The sequence below is a fragment of the Dromiciops gliroides genome, chromosome 6 (assembly GCF_019393635.1).
Source record: "Dromiciops gliroides isolate mDroGli1 chromosome 6, mDroGli1.pri, whole genome shotgun sequence".
NCBI classification, from domain to species: Eukaryota; Metazoa; Chordata; class Mammalia; order Microbiotheria; family Microbiotheriidae; genus Dromiciops; species Dromiciops gliroides.
In genome coordinates, this window is record NC_057866.1 from 214,497,077 (window position 1) to 214,520,713 (window position 23,637).

Consider the following 23,637-nt stretch of genomic DNA (forward strand, 5'->3'; position numbering starts at 1 on the left):
TCATATCTTTCTATCACAAATGGTTGGAGGGAAAAGACAGCTGCCATATTGTTGGGGATTTCAAAATATGAGCTCCATCTTCTTCATCTCTTCATTTCATACATTGTTTAGAGGGAGGTATTTATGATTTGGTGAGCACATTCCAAGTTACATTAACTCTACTTTTTTTCCTGGTGTCTAAGCCTAACTGGTCATTTGAGGGTGTCACTATCAGTAACTTTTAATTTTTTTTCTTTTTTAAACTTAATTCATATATTCTTCATTTATATTCAAATTTAAAGTATATTTATAATAAATATAAAATATATTTCTAATATAGAATTTGTATATATTATTATATATAATTTATTACATATATAGATTAATGAGCATTTATTTTCTCTTTATATTAGGTTTATCATGCTCCTTACAATCACTCATTCTATTTCTTCTAAACTCAAATGGCCTTGCTTTCCTTCCCTATCCACACTTTTGAAAAAAAGAATGATAATCAGAATATATATATATATATATACAAAACACCTATATGCACAATATATATGTATGCATATACACAAATGTGTGTATGTATGTGTATGCATGTATGTATACACACATACAGATGAGGAACATAAGCAGCATGGTACAGTAAATATAAAAAATTGGTCCTAGAGTCAGGAAGAATTTTGTTCAAATCCTGACTCAGGATCTTGCCAGTCATATAGTTCTATGAAAGTTACTTAAGCTATTTCTAAAATGAGAGGGTTGAATTTATGGACCCCTGAGATAATTCCCACCTCTAAATCTAATGTCCTAAGAAAACCCAGGGAATTTAATTGATTTGTCAAAAGACACAAAAGTAGTTAGTGACAGATTGTGGATTTATACAGAGGGCCTCTGACTTGAGTGCAGTGAGGGAGCATAGTCTTTAAGAGTACTGCACCTGGAGTGAGGAAGACTAATTTTCCTGATTTCAAATCTAGCCTCAGATACTGACTAGCTATGTGGCCTTGGACTAGTCACTTAACCTCATTTGCCTCAGTATCTTAGATGTAAAATGAACTGGAAAAGGAAATGGTAAAGCATTCTAATATCATTGCCAAGAAAACCCCAAATGAAGTCACAAAGAAATGGATACAACTAAAAAAATAACTGAATAACAACATTTCTTACTTGGAATTTAGATTTCTTTAAACTGTCTTATCAAAATAGGAGTTGAGGATTTTGCATTGATTTTAACTATGTGTACAAATGTGTATGTACTATCTACCCTCCTATTGTTGAAAATGTGGGTGCCTATGGAAATAGAATATTATGTGTGATTTTTGACATGATTGAGAGTTTTACTGATTTTTGTGGTTGTTTTCTTTTTTATAATATGTCCTTTGTGATAGGAGACATTCCCCTTTGTAGAAGAATAGGGAGATATTTGGAAATGAATGTGATACAGAAATTAAGGATATCAATCAAAATGTTCTTTACTTATTGCTTTCTTAATGCAATTATTTGCCAGATTACTGTTGGAATATTTCCTTTTTTCTTGCGGTTTTCTCTCCCTCCCCCCAAGTCTTATCATTTTAAGTAAGGCTTACAAGAAAGGGCAAATTCACCTCACAAAGCTTCCAAGCAAAACCAAGTTTGGAGGTGCTTGCTTGCCTGAGGGATGGACATAGTTCATTGAAACTCAACTCAAATGATATCATAATAATAAAGGGAAGGCTGGCTGTCCAGTAAATGAAAAGCAGATCTGATTTCTGCAGGACCTTCAGGATAGGTTATACTGAGAATTCACAAAATCATACATTTAATAGGATATGATGTCAGTAGGCCCTGAGAATTCTTTCCTTGTACCACAGGTTATGAAATTCTCAAGAATTCTCAAAGCCAGAGCACTTTATACAAAAAGTGGAACCCACTGAAATGGAATATGCACATGGAAAAGATCCAGTGATTCATAGTATAGCAACCAAAAATCAAAGTCAATTTTAGCTATTCCTATTTAATTACCTAGTTTATCTGAGTCCCGTTTTGTTGAATAAATCACATACTCTATCAATTAAACATGAGAATTCTTCCTGTGGATATTGAAATTTGTTTGGGGAATCATTTTAGTCCTTGGACAAAATTTTTAAGACATCATTTTTCTCTCTAATTTATATCAATTTCCAATTGTAAATATTATTTGCTTTCATACCTTGTTCAAGTTAAAGCCTGGGCATCCATGGACATATCCACTATTTCCCATGAGCCATATAAATTGTACCAACATAAGGAAACTTATTAGATATTTTCAAATTGTTATTATTTTTTCCTTATTAGGGAGATGATTAAAAAAAATAATTCCCACTCCTTCCCAGTGTCACTGGGTGAATAATATTCTAAAGGTCTTTAAGATATTAACAAAAAAGTATCTCTCAGACATTTACTATTCGTCTGACTTTAATCAAACAATTTAAGTACTCTGAACCTGAATGAATTTGACAAAAATGGCATCTGAGGTCTCATCAAGCTCTAGTTCTATGGTTCTACTCTGTACTAATTAGTTGGGTTGAGACATCAAGAATAGTCTGTGATCTTCACCCAACACTGGAAAATTACAGCTCCACTGAGGCATTCGTAGTTATGAAAAGCTTCTGTTTCCCTGCCAATCTCATTTTAGGCTATACTCTTCTTAATATTTCAAAAAAAGGCATTTAATCAATTCTAAATAATGGTCAAATTTTAGAACATTTTTCTTTTTCCAATCATGAAACAACATTATTTTTTGGATTAATTTACTGTCACTAAAGCCCTTTCACTAAAGTCCTTTTGATGCCTTACAGTACTATGGAGAAACAAATGTAAAAATCACAAGTATTTATTAAGCACCTACTATGTGCCAGGCATGTGCTGGACTATGTGCTTTATAAATATTGTCTCATTTAATTTCTTCATATTGAAGGAATCCTGGGTTCTCAAGAGTTGTTCTAGCATCAAATAAACTGTCATAAAAGCTACCAATTTGGAATGGCAAGTTGTAGTAGTATTGAATAAACTCTGGCAGGACCTATTAATTTGAAGGGTTTAAACATATAAGCCTGGCAACAGACTTGTTTCAGTCATCTGGGCACCATCATAAAGGCTTGAGCAGATCATTGTCCACCAGGTTTTGAATATTTTCAGCCATACAATCTGGTAAAGAACATCTAATAGGTCAGGAGTTTTTAAACTGTGATCCATAAGGTTGTGTGAATCATTTTTAGGTAGTATGTGAACTTGGGTGGAGGAAAATAACATTCTTTATATTTGTTAACCTCTCTGGAAATTTAGCATTTCCTTTAATTATGGATATAGATAACAAATCATGGTAGTATTACTAGTACCTATGACTTTGTCACCGTTAGAAATAGCAATTATTTTCATATCATATTCTAGTGGTTACAGATATGTAGAAAATGCATTAATTTCTGTCAAAATTACTGTAATTTTTAGACCTGTGTTTACATCATGATGCATCATGAGTCTTTCTGCCTACAGATTCATATTCAGTGTAGATGGACAGTTATCAGGATGCATCAGCATCTGCAGGATGACAAATGTGTCTGTGAACCAAAAAAGATAAAGGACCTCTATTTTGGGACAGCTACATATAGCTACATGGGCTTTAGGGGCACTAACTTCAATGAAATCAGGTTCTTTAAGTAATAAATTAATATGGCTCCATTATAATAATAAATAATATTTATATATTCTAACTTTCACCAATTACTTTGAATATACTCTGTCATCTAATGCTCATGACAACCCTTTAAATAGGGGTTATTATTTTTCTTATCATTTTATAGTGTCAGCATCAGAGAGCTATTTAGAATCTAGGCAAAATTTGAACCTGTCTTCTTGATTCTAAGCCCAGTATTCGATCCACTATATCATCCATCTTTGTATTATGCCTGACAGGATTTGTTATGGAAATGAAGTTTATGAAGTGAATATGAAGTTTCTTTTTATTATTTTATACTAAAATAGCATACAAATTGGAAAACATAAAGATTTTCTTTTTGATCATTGTTCGCTTGGCACAGTAGAAAATGTTGAAATCAGAAGATCAGGGATTACATTTTACTTATGACAGTTATAAGATATGTGACTTGGGGAAGAGTGAAAATTTGGGGTTTCAATTTCCTTATCCATAAAATGGGGGAGGGGAGAGGGTTTGGACTAAATGATCTCTAAGTTTCTTAGCTCTTAATCCTATGATCCTAAAATTGTGCTATGAAAATCGTGGTTTTATTGTTTTGCCTTTTCTTTTATCCGAGCCTCGGTGCATTAATGGTTAATGTTCAGCCAGCATGTGTTAGCTTCTTCATGTAGTTAAGAAAATAGACACTGGTTACCTTCTATGAAATGGCTTTTGAAATAATAGCAGTGAAATGAAATGTCACTGTTTTTTAAGCAAACATACAGAACAATCCCAACATCTTCTCACAACAAACTGCTTGACTGAATTTGGCTCCATTTCTTTTTGCTCATCCTTCACTTTTAAATCTCATCAGGATCATTACTTTCATTTCTGACAGTGGAAGTTCATTTGGGACATTTTCTAGGTTATCAGATCTGGCATATACAGCTGTATAAGCACAGCTGGAGCAGACATCACAGCTGACTTGTGCTAACATTAACAGCATGGAATGTTTTCTCATGTGGTACCCCTGCTGTATGTAAAATCACTGTAAATTCTCTCTTCAATCATTAAAAATGAATATTGTCCATGTATTTTTTTTGAAAAATTGTCAAAATTAACTATTCATAATATAACATCAACAAAACTCAGATACTTATAATACTTCTAAAAACAAATCCAATAATTCTGGTACCATGATAAGACCATAATGTTGTCTCCCTTTTTATGGGGAGGGAGGGTTGAGAAGATTACTCAGAATGGAAAGAAAGGCATATTCTTAAATACACTGACCTAAAAACTTTTGGAATTCAGAAAGGAGGCAGTATGATTGTGTGTGTGTTTATCTGAAGAGCACAAATTTCTGTTCTTAAATCTGTTTAATAACAAAGATTACACAAGTAATCATTTAATAAGGTAATGCACACAATGTTCTATAACAATATGGAGGAAACAGGGCTTTCTCTGATTATGGTTAAGCAATTATGGAAATACAGAAGCTCAAACAAAATCTTTCCTCTTTAAAAATATTTATTAAGTAGTATCACATGTAAGTACTTTAGTTGGCGTAGTGGATGATACTAATAGAAATAATGACCTATCCCTGACATCTATTATCTTATAGTTTATAAAACAAAATAATATTTTGAAGAATTTAAGGGAAGATCAAAATGCCGAGTGCTCTCTAATATTATGAAACCAATAAACATAACCTTATTAAATCAGTTAGCCTTGAGTTGAGCTCAAACTCAGGCTTTTAAAATGTCATTTATAGGCCAATTAAATTGAGTCATATTTATATGGTTGGCTTCCTGCTTTGTAATGTCTATTTTTTTGTCATTGTTAAAATGTCATAGGAATCATTTCTTTTGTTTTGTTTTGTTGTTGTAGTTGTTGTTGGTGCTGGTTTTATTTTTTTTTTCTGGGCAATGAGGTTTAAGTCACTTGCCCAGGGTCACACAGCTAGTAAGTGTAAAGTGTCTGAGGCTGGATTTGAACTCAGGTCCTCCTGAATTCAGAACCAGTTTCTTTATCCACTGCACCACCTAGCTGCCCCCCATAGGAATCATTTCTAACTGGGACATTTTGTGTATATATTATCTCACCAAACATTAGTAAAAAAGTCATTTAAAAAAAAACCCTATTTATGATCATGTAGCCTAAAAAAAAAGATTATGTGACAAAACCATCCTTAATTTAGGAAACACTATTCCCTCTATTATATCTGTGGTTCACAAAAAACAACTTCTTGCAGAACTTGACCTAATCCTGGAATGCTGTCACTCCTCACTATTCTAACTTTGAATACTAGCTTCAGATGAAAACCTTGTCTAACTGCTGTTATGCTACATCTTTCACAATCCTCTCAAAAGTTAGCTACAACCATTATATTATTTACTTTTTTAATACTTTTGTTTTTGTGTTATTTATCTGTTTCAAATCCCACTTCTTCCCAATGAAAAAGCAAGTTCCTAAATGGCAGGTACTGTTTGTTTTTCCATGTTTCTCATATACCAAATACATTTCATAGAATCAGTGCTTAATAAATACTTGCTAAATTAAATTGAAGTCTTCATCTGAGCAGTAGTATTTCTTGGCATTTTATACAAATGTAAGCATAGTCTGTGCAATAAAATATAAATAATTAATTTAAGAAATATATGCTCTTTAGAGAATGAGGTGGATACTTGGTAGAGGATTTATGGGTGGATACAACAAAAAATTTCACAGGATTAGAAGGCAAGAATGAATTGTTTTTTTAAATAATTTTAGAGAACATCTACTTCACTACTAGAGAACTAGAACATAATTTGTAAACCTGTTTGCTTCTCATGTATCGATGTGGTATTTTCTATTATTTATTCACAGAAAGTATAACTAAACAACGGATCCCCCACAAAACAAACAAACAAACAAATAAATAAATAAATAAATAAGCAAACAAACAAATAAATAAAAGAAACAAATACTTGGAGGTTTAAATGAAATATTGACCTTGAAGAACCAACATTCTTACCAAAATGTGAAAATAAAATTATGTAATCAAAATCAATTTTTATTTTAAAGTTTTCAGGCTAGATCTATATGAATTCACAAAAATTGGACCAAATGAAAACATGGTATCCAATTCATGAGGGTCTGTTTGAATAGTGCATGAGCATCAGGAATAGTATTTGTGATTCCCTCATGACCAAAGACATGACAGAAAGTGAATCAGAAAGACAATAAATTTCAGTTCTGTTCAATTTACTGAACTCATATTACCAAGCTTTATTTTTCACTAGAACACCACAATCTTGGAAGAGTAAAAATTGCATCTTACCCAAAGGGCATTGGAAAGATACAGGATGGTTGTAAATAGACTGACGCCTACTCTTAATGATGACTTGTATCTCAGGAGATAAGCAAAGACTTCAAAGCCCAACAGCCAACATAAACCCAGGTTATCCCTCCCTCAAATGCAGTAGGTTAGATGTAGTAACAAAATATCGTTAAAGACATGTATGATCACAAAAAATGTTTGGTCATGTAAAGAAATTGATATATAACATATAGCTAAATGTTTGCAGTCTCATCTACAGAATATAGAGATATATAAGACAGCCTCAATTACACTGGGTTCACCATTTATGGTGTCTTTATCAAAGGAGATAAATGATCATTATATAGTGTTAAAAATCATCAATAATGTAAAGTAATATGGCATGCCTGTCAGACCACAAATTAACTGAGGTACTGGATTTTTTTCTGCTATGTTTAGATATTACAACAAACCCTAAAAAGTGAGTAATTATAAAATAAGCAACACCTAGTAAGATTTCATTTTTAACATCATACTCATCCCATAGGTTTTCCTGCACTACAGCTAGACACTTACTGAAAACCAAATTAAGTTTTTATGTGTGTCTGTGTGTGTATGCTTATATGAAATAGTAAATATATATAAATATATATGTGTGAATATATATATATATATATACATAGATAGATAGCTATAGATATAGATATATATAAGTGCACTGTGTGGTGTAAGAATTGCTACTAACAATGTATGTAATAATAACAGATAGTATTTATATAGTTCTTTTTTTTTTTTTTTTGGTGAGGCAATTGGAGTTAAGTGACTTGCCCAGTCACACAGCTAGTGTTAAGTTTCTGAGGCTGGATTTGAACTCAGGTCCTCCTGAATTCAAGGCCAGTGCTTTATCCACTGTGCCATCTAGCTGCCCCCAGTATTTATATAGTTCTTAAAGGTTTGCCAATTTATTTATATATGTTATTTTATTCTCACACAGCCCTGCATGGTAGGTGCTATTACTATTTACATTTTCCAAATGAGGAAACTAAAGCAGAGGGAGTGACTTACCAGAGGTTACATAGTAAATATGTATCTCAGTGGATTCAAAATCAGATCTTCTTGAGTATATATTCTACACTCAATCCACTATTATAGACTATTCATCATATCCACTACTATCCATATTATATTGACAGAATATATTTCCTTGACCATGTGAAAACAGACTATCATGTTTTCTTCAGTTAGGTGAGGGGGATTTTATATCAAGTTCATCTGTTTCACTGATTTTTTTTGGGGTGGGGACAGGGCAATGAGGGTTAAGTGACTTACCCAGGGTCACACAGCTAGTAAGTGTCAAGTGTATGAGGCCTGATTTGAACTCAGGTCCTCCTGAATCCAAGGTCAGTGATTACACCACACAGTGCACTTATATATATCTATATCTATAGCTATCTATCTATGTATATATATATATATATATATATATATATATATTCACACATATATATTTATATATATTTACTATTTCATATAAGCATACACACACAGACACACATAAAAACTTAATTTGGTTTTCAGTAAGTGTCTAGCTGTAGTGCAGGAAAACCTATGGGATGAGTATGATGTTAAAAATGAAATCTTACTAGGTGTTGCTTATTTTATAATTACTCACTTTTTAGGGTTTGTTGTAATATCTAAACATAGCAGAAAAAAATCCAGTACCTCAGTTAATTTGTGGTCTGACAGGCATGCCATATTACTTTACATTACTACACTTTGTACCACTGTGCCACCTGGTTAATCCCCAGATATCTTTTCTTATGCTTTTAATTTTGTTTTTATTTGATAATGGAATTTATTCCAAGGAAATGTACAAAGTGTAGTTCTTAAAGAGCACATTTTAATAAATGTTAACAATATTTCAATAGTTGTCATTGTAGGATCCTTTGGGGTTGCAAAGCAGAGGGCATTTCCTGGAGAAATACCAGAGCACAGAGCAGTGACCATACCTTTCCCAGTATCACTTCATCTTGAGAGCACCCAAAACTGGCAGAACACCAGAGATAGCTATGAAAATAACAGTGCAAAAAAGCCTAAAGCTTTTGCGCATTACCCAACTTTAACATAAAGTTCAATATCAAGAAAAAGGCTCAAAAACGAGCAAATAACAACAAAATATTTGATCATAAAAAGGGAAAACCAAGCTAAATTCAGAAAAAGACAACAATGTGAAAACTTCTAACAAAACACACACACACACACACAAAAGAAAAATGCTAATTAAATGAAAATAGAACAAAAGTTACTGAGAGAATTAGAGAAAAAGATAAAAGATGCAGAGGAAAAATCCAGAAAAGACATTATAGTCATGCAAGGAAATTATGAAAAGAGAATTAAATGCTTGTAAAGGAGTACAAACTATTGAAGAAAATAACATCTTAAAAAACAAAATTGGCCAAATAACAAAAGGCACAAATATTACTGAAGAGTAAAACTCAAAAATCAGAATTGGGCCAAGGGGAAAAAAAAGGAGGTACAAAATCTCACTGAAGAAAGAATTAATTAAAAATTAGAATTAGATAGTGGAATACCCCATGAAACATGAAGAATCAGTAAAACAAAGTCAAACAAAGAGCTAAAACATCATCTTTCAAGAAATTCTCAAGCAAAACTGCCTTGACATACTAGACCCAGGGAGAAAAATAGCAGTTGAAATAATAAACTCATCATCTCCTGAAAAACATCCCAAAATGAAAACTCCCAGGAATATTATAGCCAAGTTTCAGAATTCCCAGTTTAAAGAGAAAATACTTCAAGTAGTTCAGATATCATGGAGCCTCAGTCAGGATCACACAGAGCTTAGTAGCTTCCCTTTTAAAGAAATAGACAGCTTGGAATAGGTTTCTACAGAAAGCAAAGGAGCTACAATTACAACCAATAATCATCTACCCAGCAAAACAGAGTATAATACATTAGGAGGGAAATGTATATTTAATGAAATAGAACACTTTCAAGTATTACTGCTGGGGGAAAAAAGAAGCATGTAGAAATTCTAACATTTAAAATAAGACTTAAGAGGAGAAAAAAAAAGATGCACTGGGAGAAGGAGAAAAGGAAAGATAGATTTAGGGAAATTATTTTCATAAAAAAGAAAGTATTTAAGGAAGAGCTTTTATAATGCAAAGGAAATGGGGGCTGGACAATGTTTGAAACTCACTCTCCTTAGAGTTTATTCAAAGAGGGAAGAACACATATTCAGTTGTGCATAGAAATGTAACTTAAGAAATAATTTAATAGGAGGGAATGTAGACAACAGAAAGGAAAATGGATGATAAAAGGGAAAGCAGATTAAAGGAAGCAGTGGTTTGGAGGAAAATAAACTTTGGTGTTTTACATAATTTCACATGTTTAATTGATATCACATTATTTTGCCTTTTCAGTTGGTGGGGGAGAGTGTGGAGGGAGGGAGAGAATTTAGAACTCAATGTTTTCCTTCCTTCCTTCCTTCCTTCCTTCCTTCCTTCCTTCCTTCCTTCCTTCCTTCCTTCCTTCCTTCCTTCCTTCCTTCCTTCCTTCCTTCCTTCCTTCCTTCCTTCCTTCCTTCCTTCCTTCCTTCCTTCCTTCCTTCCTTCCTTCCTTCCTTTCTTTTTTTTTTTTTTGTCTCCAGCATTGGGAGACTTGGCCTCCATCTCACCCTCAGCTGAGGTCTGTTAGCATCATCTTTCTTGAACTCTTTTTACCACTTCTTAATAAGTATTGGCCCTTCCTCTAGAATACTCCTTCTTGTTTTTCAAGTTACTTTTTCCTCCTGGGGGTCCTCATATCTGTTTTCCATTCCTTTTCATTTTTTTCTATATGGATGTCCTTCATAACTCATTTAGCATTTTTTTGGATCTCAATTCTCTTATCCATATATGTTAGGGGTTGGAGCTGATCACTTTTAAAATCCTTTCCAACTCAAAATTTATAATGCTATGATCCTCTGTGGGACTATCATCCATATCTTCCCCTTGGGGCATGGAAGTTGTAGGGCACTGAGTTATATCCCATGGCTCTGGCCTGAATCTGATTCTCTACTCTTTATATACTTTCTAAACATAACCTTATTAGCTGATATAGTTTAATTATCATGTCTATGCACATGACATTCAAATTGACAAATCAAAGAAACTTGACTTCAAATATGACTTCAGGTCATATTAGCTGTGTGGCCAAGTTATTTAACCACTTCTTGGTTCAGTTTCCTAAAATGTTATATGAGTATAATAATAGGGACTACCTCCCAGGGTTATTGTGAGGAACAAATGAGAAAATAGTTATAAAATATTTATCACTGGGTTTGTCACATAGTAGCTACTATATAAATATATATATATACATATATATATATATATATACACATATATATACATATATATATAGCATATAGTATATAAATATATAATATAGTATATATAAATATATGCATTAGACACTATTATTTTTTATCTTACCTTCATCATTCTCCTGATGTTTAGAACTGCATTAACAGCTACTTTTGTGGGACATTCATCTTGATGTCCCAGACACACTACCATATCAACCTTTCCAAAATAGAAATCCTTATTTTTCCCACAATAGTCACCCTCTTCCTAATTTCTCTATTTCTATTGAAGACATTCCCACTTTTCTACTTAAAAGGCTCAAAACCACTCCTCTCTCACTCAGACTAATAATTTTGCATTGTTTTTAAAAAAAATTTATTCCTGAACCTCTTCTCAATCATTTTCTTCTTTCTACTAATATTTCTACCTAATTCAGAGCTCTTTGTCTTTTACCTGGACTATCACAAGAACATCTATTTCATGAATTTTGTGTTTTTGAGTGTGTGTGTGTGTGTGTGTGTGTGTGTGTTTTCTTCCAGTCGCTCTCCCTCTACTCCATCTCTCAGAAGACAACCAAATTAAGAACCTTAAGGCCTATTTGTGACTATATTAATAACCTGATCAAGAAACTTCAGTGATTCTCTATTACCACTATATATTTATTTATATAACATCACATCATATCACATCCCAACAACACAGCATAAAATAACTTACAATTCATCATGTATACCACATCATCACAATATCACATCATAACATATATTATTATATATTAATCATACATGATAATATATATTTTCTTTATATATTGATATTCTTATACCCTGCTTCAATCAAATTGAATGGTTGGCTGGTCTATATGAATAATATTGAACTGCTTATCACTGAATCTCTGCATGGGGTGGCCCTCATCAGTATTATATTATCATTCCTTACTTTTACCTTTTGGAAATATTAGCCCTATACAAGTGTCTGATCAAAGGCCACCTTCTGCATGAGTAATTTTTTTAATGTTAATATTCTTCATCATACTCCATAACTACTTTTTTGTAATATATACTACATTCAGAAACATATTTCTGTATGTGAATAAATTACTTATCTGTGTATACACTGTATTTATCTTCAGTAAGCTACTAAGCTCCATGACAGTTGGTATTTTGTAGAGATCATTAGATTTTATGTCAGATGACGCCAATCTGGGAATGAATGAGCAAGTTTGTAGTATATGATTGTTATCAAATATTATTGTGCTATGAGATATGATGAACAGGCTGATTTCAGAAATGTGTGGAAAGGCATATGAATGGATGCAAACTGAAGTGAGAAGAACCAAAAAACCATTGTAAACAGTAACAGCAATACTGTCCTATCATCAACTATGAACGACTTAGCTATTTTCAGAAAATCAATTATCCAAGACAATCGAAAGAACTCCTGATGAAAAATACTGTCCACCTTATGAGAAAGAATTAATGGAGTCTGAATGCAGATTGAATAATACTATTTTTCACTTTCTATATTTTTTATGTTTTTCCTCTTTTGTATCTGTGTAATATGCTGTGCATGATTCAACATGCATATAAAATCACTTACTGTCTTAAGGACAGGGAAAGTAAAAGGGGAAGAGAGAAAATTTGGAACCCAAAATTTTTAAAAAATGGAAGTTAAAAGTTGTCTTTATATGAAACTTTGGAAAAATAAAATATTGTTTAAAAACAAATTGCTGAGGGGCAGCACAGTGGATGGAGCACCGGCCCTGGAGTCAGGAGTACCTGAGTTCAAATCCGGTCTCAGACACTTAACACTTACTAGCTGTGTGACCCTAGGCAAGTCACATAACCCCAATTGCCTCACTAAAAAAAAAAAAACAAAAAAAAAAACAAATTGCTGGGTTACTGTTATACACATACTTGGCAGATAGGAAATGTCTGCTATACAAAATAAAAAATAAAATATGGGATTAAAAGCATCTTTTGGGAAACTAGTCCAACAATATATTGAAACCATTAAAAGTTTTAAAATCTGTCTAAAATCATCATACTAATTTTCTCATTAATAAGAAGATGAGGGCAATGTCAAATTAATTCTTTTGAGAAACAAACAAACAAACAAATCTCAAGTAGGACCATTTGTACATGGCAATGGTAGCTCCAAAGTAGGACTGAATTAGTTAAAGTTTTGTAACCTAATTGTTTAGCTTGCAAAAAAGTAGAGACAGTTTTCAGGTTGATGTTACTACTCCTTCAAGAGAATGTAAAATATTAACCTGGCTGCTCAACAAGTAATAACCCACCTGTAACCTACCATCATTAAATTTGTGCAGAAACAACCATTGTCCCCAAACCTCTAAATAGCTATAATGAGCTGCCATTATAATTACCATATTCAATTCTTCTGGACTTCCATCAATAAGTCTTAATTTAAAAGCACATAGAAAGTAACACAATCAATGTCCCTTTAAGATCTGTAGCCCCTGTATTCTTAACAGTCACAGCTACTAAAGACCCAGAAAAGGAAAATTCCTCTACCCAAACCCCCTCCCTTGTCAAATGGTACAACAGAAACAGATACAATTTCATCAATTAAAGATGCTTTTGCTGCTGAACTCTAGGGATTGCCAGGCCATTCCATCTACTCTGTGGCTGAATACATTTATTTATCTTATATCCCCTAATAAAAACATGAGCTCCTTAAGGACATAGACATTCTTGCTTTTCTCTTTGCATTTCTAGTACTTAATATAGTGTGAATCAAATACTATGCTCTTAATGAAGGGTTTTGTTTTTTCATTTATTTATGTTTTATGAAATTCTAATGTTTGGGCAAATATCAATGAGAAATCAATGAGAACATGTTTGATGCTAGTAATAGTTTCTGTTCTAAAATTTTAGAGCACATGCACCTGAATCAAAATATTTATGATGTATGGCTATTTTGGATATGAAAATACCAATTGAAAGTGTGAAAACATGGAATAAACAATTAGAGATCCACCTTCCCTTATCCTCATCCACCTTTTTGGGAAAATAATAAAAACAATAAAACAATAAACAAATAAAATCTTTGCAACAAATATGCATGATCAAAACAAAAAGAAACTTATTGACCATGTCAGATATGTGTATATTTGTGTGTGTTTGTGTATTTGTGTGTGTGTTTGTGTGTCCCAAGTAGCACCCTGAGTCCAGCTCTGATGAGAGATGGGAAGCCTGTTCCATGAGTTCCTCAGACCTCATAGTTAGTCATTGTTTTGATCTGAATATTTAAGGCAGAAACCATGAATGTTAGCCTATGCTCAGATGTCAGATACTGGATCTTTCACAGGCAGACATACTATACACACATACATACACACACACACACATATATATATACATATACATATATACATATATATGCATATAATATTCTAATTCTATTTATGATTTTACTATTTTGTATATGGAAATACCCTTCTTCATGGGCATTTTTACATTGGCTTTGAGACCTCATGTTGTCTCAAAATGGCAGCAAAACTAATCAGGAAAATTTTAGTTATTCACCATTTCAATTCAGCCTTCATGCACTAAGCAAATTTCCCCAGCATTTGAATGTGCTCCACTTGTCAACAGGGCAAGTAATTAAAGGGTTCAGTGGTTAAATATTGCTATGTGTTAAAAAAATAAATTGTTATTTTCAAAAGATAGACAGAGAGACAAAAACAGATGGATAATAAATGCATGATCCATGGACTAATCTCAAGCTAAGAAGTGTAATGCTGACATGATTCTTCACTAAAAAGAAGACAAGTGACTAAATTTAAATAAGATGGAAGCCCATAAAAGAATAAGCTTTAATAGTATGTCACATTATCACATTCAATGTTAAGTACTACAGCAGAGGAAAAATCAATGAATATGCTGCATTTGCAAACAACAGCCCTGGTCATTGTTTTATTTGGCAGGATTTTTGATCACATATCAGCAATATTTCAATGATCTTTAGGAGCTCAAACTAATCTTTTGGGGGGCTATCCATTTTTCTAAAACAATAAACTTAATTGATGCTTCAAGACAGAATGTCTTTTTCCCCTTTTCCCTTGATTGTCTTACCCTCTCACCACCTGCTTTCCTAGAGTGAATGTGTATGGTGCTATTAACTCTGTTCCCCCCCCCCCTCGTTAATGAGTGACAGCTAAGAACCTTTCTTCATAAACCTATACATAGAAAGAAGAAAACATCTTTAAAAAATATGACTCCAGTAGCAAAAATCAAAGGTGACTATCAACATATAATCTCTACCACAAATCCCTTATTCTATTTTCTTTTCTAATCTCTTGGGGGAAAATAAAAGATTGCATTGAATAGTTTTGGTAGCACCATTGATATAGTCAGAGGATCTAGATTCAAGTCTCAGCTAATGCATTAATACCTTTGTGATCCTGAGGAAAATCATTTAAACTCTCTTAACCTCAGTTTCCTAATCTGTACAACTGATAGAAGATTTTCTTTTTTGCAGTACCAAAAGGTTGTTTTAGAAGAGTATGTTGTTAACTGTAAATCATTAGGTAAATTTTCTTGAAAGACTTTAGGTATGCTTTTACCTTTAAATTTTATACATACCTCCATCAACTAAATTCTAGTTTGGAAAGTCTCCTTGTCACTCATAGACACACTGCCCCTATCCAGGACAGGACAGGTCACTGAAAAATCTGGAATCCCCTCTGGGAACAGATGATTTCCTGAGGTAATGTCCTCTTTGGGCAATGAAGTTTATATACATGGTTCCTTTGGAGTTTCCTACTTATAAAATAAAACCACTGAATTTCTCAATCGCTTAGGCAGGATGAATTCAATGGGAAGAAGAAATTCTTGTTTATCATTTCCCAACTTAAATATTCCTTCTGGAAGGCCTAAAGCACAGGCTGATATTACCATATTACTGTTCTTTTCAAAGAGCTGCTTATGAAGGAATGGGAGGTAAGGATTTAACCACAATGTCATGGTGTTTCAACTTTAACTATTTGTTCATTTCCATTCTAGAATATGTTTGGCCATTTCTATTCTTAATCTGTTCCTGTAAGTAGTTTGTATTTTCTATGATATTAAATAAAGAATATCCTATAATCTATGTGCATATGGGATCATAAGTGCTTAAGTAGAAGCTGTGTATTCTTTCTTTCTTTTTTTTTTTTTAACAACAAAAGCGTAATTTTATTAGGAGAACTGAGGATCTCAGCCTAATAGCAGAAATCAACAATTTGGGGAGGGCACCATCCAGCTTGGAGGTTGGTAGGCAAACCTCCTTGATTTGCAAGTGTTGGGAGGCAGGCGGTCATGGAGGGACAAAGGGGGGACTTAAAAATCAGCTCCCAGTCTCCAGCTACTTCCCATATTCTAGAGTCTGGTATTAATGGCAGTACTCTGTTATGTCCACTACCACTGCCTTCTTCCAGCTGAAGAGAAAGTAGCCTGTTCTATCTCCTACCACTACTGCGATGCAGAGGTACACATTGTAGGTCATAAAGATAAGCGTAAGGAAGTAGCTGAAGACCACCTGGATGACAAGCAGCACTGTCTGCAGAAAGCAAGGGAAACTCAGCATCTGTTGCTCAGTTTTGTTGTGTTTCCATAAGGATGGTTCCATTTGGTCCTGGGACTGGCAAGGAGCTGTGACAAATACTGACCTGGGACTTAGGCTGCAAGATCTCCTGGGCTATCTTGAGACCTTCATAGAACATGGCTAACAAAAAGATAGCCACAAATGCCCCAGCCATTTACCCAGGTATATCGATCACTAATCCAGAAAACAGCACTTCCACATACTCTTATCCAAAATAGAAATTCATGAGCATCATTGGCATCATGGGCATCATCATATGTCCTTCTCCTCCCTCACCATGAGTGTGACAGCTTGTAGATGAATGATGGTGGGGGTCCATATTGCTATTTTCATCCATATGGTTCATTTCATGATGGCGTTCATGGTTCATCTTACCAGAAGATTGATTGAAGGTCAAAAATCAGAAGTTTCAGGCTTCAGAATACCATATGTGGTCACCAACAATGTTTTTAAAAGTTATTAGGCTAAATCTTTTTTAAAAATTAATTGCCGGGGGCAGCGAGGTGGCACAGTGGATAGAGCACTGGCCCTGGAATCAGGAGTACCTGAGTTCAAATCCGGCCTCAGATGCTTGACACTTACTAGTTGTGTGACCCTGGGCAAGTCAATTAACCCCAATTGCCTCACAAAATAAATAAATAAATAAATAAATAATTGCTATGGCTATAGATACCACAGATCTATGTTGTCTTAAGAGGAAGGGCCAAGCCAAGATCAAGAACCAAGACCTGTGTATGCTTTCTAACTATAACTGGGAAAATACAGATGGAGACTATACCCTGAATATATTAGAAAACCTTGATAGAGTTTATTCATATTGGAGTAATAAGTGTGAGAGTATTTGTACCTTCTCTGAAGACAAAATACTTACTGTAAGCTCAGAATACTGGGGATATGGGTAACAGTTGTATTTAAATTTGAACATATTGCTTCCCTACATAGAATATAAAGCACTTAGCACATACCACTCTATAAATGTTAATTTTAATTCTGGTTATTATTATTATTATTTATGTGAAATAAATTTAATAATGAATAAAAATCCATATAATAATAACTATTGGGCACTAATAAGAATTGCTGTCTCTTACAGAAAGCCTAGCTAACCAATCCCAGACTAGGAAAGGCATAACTCCTAGTATGGACACATACTACACTCACATTTGTAAGAGAAGCAAAGACAGAACTTGTGGTAGCTAGAATGACTTCTTTGAGGAGCTGCAGAACCTCATGGGAAAGAGATATGGGTCATAGTCAGAGATGTGCTCTGTAGTCAGATCTGGAAAGCTGTCTTTATAAAAAAAAATCAGTAAACACAACAAATCAGGGCTTGATTAATAATTTTGGTGATTTTCTACACTTAAGAAATGGCAGAGAAAATATTAATGATGTAGATTTCACTTACATGTGTGTTATATGTCAATTTGAGGGGAGAAAAGCTGGTTTTTAAACATCTACCAGCTCACCATTAGCATATTTTCTTTTAAATTTTCAATGTTCATCTATTCTTTTTTTTTAGTTCCACAAATTATTGGGATGTGCTAGACATCCTCACTCAGGTCATTTCAGTTGTTCATTTTCAAAATAACCAAAACAGACAACAAAGAGGCCTAGAATATAGCAAAGATGCTTAGTTTTTGTATTTTTTCTCTTTCTTATTGATCTTTTGCCTACCATTCATTTGAAGGATGTCTGAAGAATCAAAAGCAAGGCAGCCATGTATTTCAGCTCAGTTAACAAGAGGCTTAGGATGCCTGTCACTTGTATCTTTCTAACCTATTACTGAGTGCAGTACAGGTATTAGCAAGTCAGGGACCTCTGTCTCTATAGATCAGTTTCTTAGATCTCTTTAAAACTAATCACAATACAGTAGTTTCAATTACTTGAGGGCAAGGGGCCTGAAAGTAATCTGATAATTGAGAACTTGGCTAATCAAAAATGACCAGTGTATAAAGCTGTTGACTTCTTGGAAGTGATAAAAATGCATGCAGTAAGTTGGTGCTGAATATACTGTGCCACTTACAAGGAGCCAGCAGTATCTTATCAAGCCTTTTTAAAAAGCCTCTAAAAAGAATATAACCTCCTTGCTCCTTTTCTCTCTTTTTCCCTCTCTTCCTTCCTCTCTTCCCTGTGTTTTTTCCATGTCTTTTTTGCCTTGTTTTCCCCATGTACTATTCTTCACTCTGCTTTTTCTTTTTTTTTTTTTTGACCACACCTGCACTAGAGATAACCTAGACACTACATTAATCAAGACTATGAATAGTCAGGAGCCTTGCTGTCCTACTTAATCAAGAAGAATGTTAGCATCAGCAAACAGTAAGGGATTTTTATTACCCCACACTTCTATCCCTAAGTGTCACATACTGCACACACCTTTCAGACAGCTGTTTACAGCTAATCAAGGTTGAATACCGAAGATTGATAGGCTGCCATCCTGAAAGAATGAGGGGGTGCATTATCCAACATTACCAATATGGGACCAGGATATATAGGGTAATAATATTTATGTTCTCAATTAATTAGCACAAGGAAGACTTTTAGAAAGTAGACAAACAAAAAATTGAGCCTCTAACAAAAAGACAAAAACAAAACTCAGATTTTAATTAAATCATCAGGATCCTTTTTTATGACTTTATTATTCATGTTGGGGCTCCACAGAACTGGGAACTGTGGGGGACAGTATTAAGCATGGGAAATCTGGCTTCAATTTCCACATCTGGAATGTACTAAGTGGGCTGGGCATGCCACCAAATTTCTCAATATTGCAGACAACTGTCTTAGACACTAAGTTACAAATGAGTGATGAATCAACTTCAGTAAAGGACATTTCCATATTTGGAGCTCCTTACTCTGAACAGAATTTCCTTTAATGATTAGCAATTGTCCCATGGGTCAAACTGTCCTGATCCTGGTAATTCAGAACCTTTGTAAGATACTAGTCAAATCCAATTTCTATTCCCCATCCCATAATGTCTTAGAACTCATTCCCTTTCTCTTGAAACCTCCCCCAAAATAAACATGTCAATATGTATGTCCTATAGATTTTTCAAATTCAACATAACCCAAATTGATTGATCTCCTTATATATTTTTTCCTACAATTCCTCTCCCCTTCCAATAGTTTTAGTCTCAAAATCCTTCCAGTCCTCAAGGCTCACAACCTTGGTGTCATCATCAACTCCTTACTTTCTTACTTTCCCCATGTATAATCTGTTGTAAAATCCTGTCAATTTTACCTTTACACTTCTCAAATGCACCCCGTCTCTTCTCTTATACTGCCACCAGTCTAATACAGGCCCTCATCCTCCTGGTGACTGGACTGTTGCAATACTTTGCTGGTTGGTCTTTCTACCATCTCTTTCTTCCCCATCCAATCCAAGTGCTTTTGCTATTGTATAGCTCCCTGGCTTCCCTAACTTCCTTCAATTTTCAGCTAAAGTCTCCCTTTTCACAAGAAACTTTTTATAATCTCTTTTCCTTCTAGTGCCATTTCTCTGTTGATTATCTGCTCTTTATGTTTTCTATAGCTTATTTGTGCATAGGCTTTTGCATGTTGTCTTTCCATTAAACTGTGAGCTTCTTCATGTTAGGGGCTATGCTTGGTATTTCTTTGTATTTCCAGCACTTAACACACTTCCTGGCACATTTTATGTGCTTAATAAATGTTTATTGACTAACTGACTGAATCAAAGGAATAGGACAACAACAATTTCTCTTTACCAGTGATATTTTTTTTCAGTATCAGTACTTTAACATGCTTGAAAAAGAGCTTAGTCTGAATTTTTCATTTTTAAGAATATCAACATTGAAAGGACATATAATTCCCTTAAAACAAGACATGATACAGATGTTGGGAAAATATAACATCAGGTTATTTTCTTCAAATGCATTTTACTGACATTTTTCATTTTTTATATTATCCATGACTATTATAAAATGAAGGTCTCTATCATAATATTGAGTTTATCATTCAACTGAAACTGCCCTTTCCAAATTACCAATGAGCCTTTAATTGTCAAATAAAATGATTTTTGTCAGTTTTCATCTTTCTCACCATCTTTTTATTTTTTGACACTACCTTCTATTAAATATTCTCTCTTTTCTGGAACTTCATTAGACTGCTCTCCCCTGATTCTTATCCCTATCTGATCATTCTTTTCAGGTTTGGGGGTTTTTTTTGTTTGTTTGTTTTTTGGTAGATGTTCATCCACTTTATGCCCCAAATTTTAATGGTTAGAGTTCTCTTCTCATTGTCGCTATACTATTTCCCTTGCTGACCAAATCAGCTCTTGGGGTTCAATTTTCTAGATGTCATCCCTGGTTTTCCTGAGCTCTAGTCTTCCATCTCCGATTACCTACTCAACATTTTCAACTGGATGTACATTAGCACCTCAAATTCAACATGTCCAAATAAAATGCATTATTTTTCTTCTCATAAAATTTTGTCTTCCAAACTTCCATATTAATTTCATTGGAACTAACATTCAGTCAGGCTCCCTGATTAGTAATGTTAGCATCCTCCCTGACTATACATTCTCATTTAAGACACAAAGATAATCCATTGCTAAATTGTGTGGATTCTTTTCTATTTTCATAATTTTTGTCATATAATCTATACCTCTTCACTCACACAACTACCATTTTACTTGAAGCCCTTCAAATCTTTATTCCAGGGCATAATGATAGCCTATTATTTCCCATCTTTTTTTTTTTTCAATTCTTCTCATTCAAATCTATTATTCACTGAACTGTCAAACTAATTTTTTTTAATTGTGTCTCGCCATTTCTAGACCTCCCACCTTAAGCCCCTTAACAAATTATGGTAGTTCCCCATTATTTTTACAATTAAATATTTTGTAATTAAGGTTCTTCATCATGTGGCCTCTTTTGGCATTTTCAGTTTTCTCACATTTTAGCTCCTTCTATATTCTATATTGTGTTTCCTAAATTATTGGTGGGCTAGGCTGGGTTTTCTAAATTATTATTACTTACATATTAATGACTCTTTAAATAATAATGGCTATCCCACTCATTTTGATAGAAAATATTTATTACTAAATAATTTTGTACATTAGTAAATATTTGACTGTGTGGCAGTTAACAAAAGCTCTCTCAGAGAGAGAGAGAGAGCATATGACCCAAAGCAGAGTTCAGAAGCCTTACATTATTATTGTCCTAAGAGGAGAGAGCTCACCAACTAACAGCCTTCCCTAACTGAAAGTAAGATCCAAGATGGTGACAACCAGGAGCCTCATGTGGCCTAGGCTTTTATTCTCTTTTGATAGAGATGGTTCACTATATACTGATCAAAGCTAATTCAGGGGCAGCTAGGTGGCACACTGGATAAAGCACCGGCCATGGATTCAAGAGGACTTGAGTTCAAATCCGGCCTCAGATACTTGAGACTAGCTGTGTGACCTTGGGCAAGTCACTTACCCCTCATTGCCCTGCAAAAAAAAAAAAGCTAATTGGCTAGTATCATTCAATTCCCTTGGTTGATGTGACTTGAGTGTAGTCCATATTAAAATGTGCTCTACAGATGCTATCAGGGGGAAGTATGAAAAAAAAACCACCCCTAAATTGCTCAAGGCAAAATCCATTATCTAGGTGTGGTTTAATTCCATCAGCTCAATTTAGCTAGATTAGTCTATATCTCCATTTTAATTGCACCCTTATTGTTGTCTGAAAACCAGCCAAAGTTCCTAAGACCTGGACTTTCTGGAGTATGGGGGAGAGAGGGCTGAAACTGATCTGGCACTCCCCAAGAAAACTCCTTATTAATAATTATTTTTTATTATATTCTTGAAATATCAACCTATTTGATGTTCCTTGCAAATAGCACTCATCTCCATGTCTTCATACAAGGTGTTATTAATTCACAGATTTTTTTTCACTCTTCACTTGGCTCTTGAAATTTGTGGCTTTATTTAAGACTCAGCCCAGAGCTCACCTTTGACATGATGCCTTTTCTGGTTCTGTTAGCTACTTGAGCCTTCCCTTGCAGAGTCTGTTCAAGAAGTCATTACATGATTCAGTTTAGTAGGGGCAAAAAGAGAACTTGGAGGAAAGATATCAGAAATACTTGAAGAGATACTTGAAGACCAAGATAAATTTTAGACTTTATTTAGGAAGCACTAAGGAGATATTGAAGATTTGTTTGTTTGTTTATTTGTTTTGGGAAGAAGTGACAGGATCCTGTGGTGATTTATAAAAGTTTAATCTTGGCAGAAGGAGGAGGGAGGTAACAAGATGTGTATATATATATATAGTACATAAAGGTTCTAAAGAATGTGATTAAAAAATAAGAGGAAAGTAACTACATTTCAAATTTAAAGTTGGTGCAGGTGGTAGGCTTAATTGATCAGATTGCGAGGAGTCCCAAAGAATTACAAGACTCAGTGACTCAGTTTCCCAAGTTTTATTGCAATACTGTGAGTGACCACAGGGAGACCACCTAGGAGGTGTCTCAAATAGGGAGAAGAAAAATAGTTATAGTTATAGTAAGAAAAAGTAGATTATCTCATCATAATCTCTACCTTGGGGAGGTTTATCCTAATTTGGAGTTCCTGGGGGCTTAAACCAAACACTAGGTGGGTACCTTTAACACTGGAGGTGTGTTTTTTGAGGTTTATGCATCATAATGTGAACTTTAAGACAAATTTGGCCTTTTCTGTGCATGCTTCTAAAGACATGTTTAAATTTGTCAGTCTCAGAGGGTCTCTGTGTTTA

The 23,637-nt window shown here is 34.0% G+C and overlaps 1 pseudogene; it reads right to left on the reverse strand.

Moving 5' to 3' along the window:
- Window positions 1-16,696: 16,696 nt before the first annotated feature.
- On the reverse strand, window positions 16,697-17,279 carry LOC122730425 (annotated as a pseudogene).
- Between the last annotated feature and the right edge of the window lie 6,358 nt (window positions 17,280-23,637).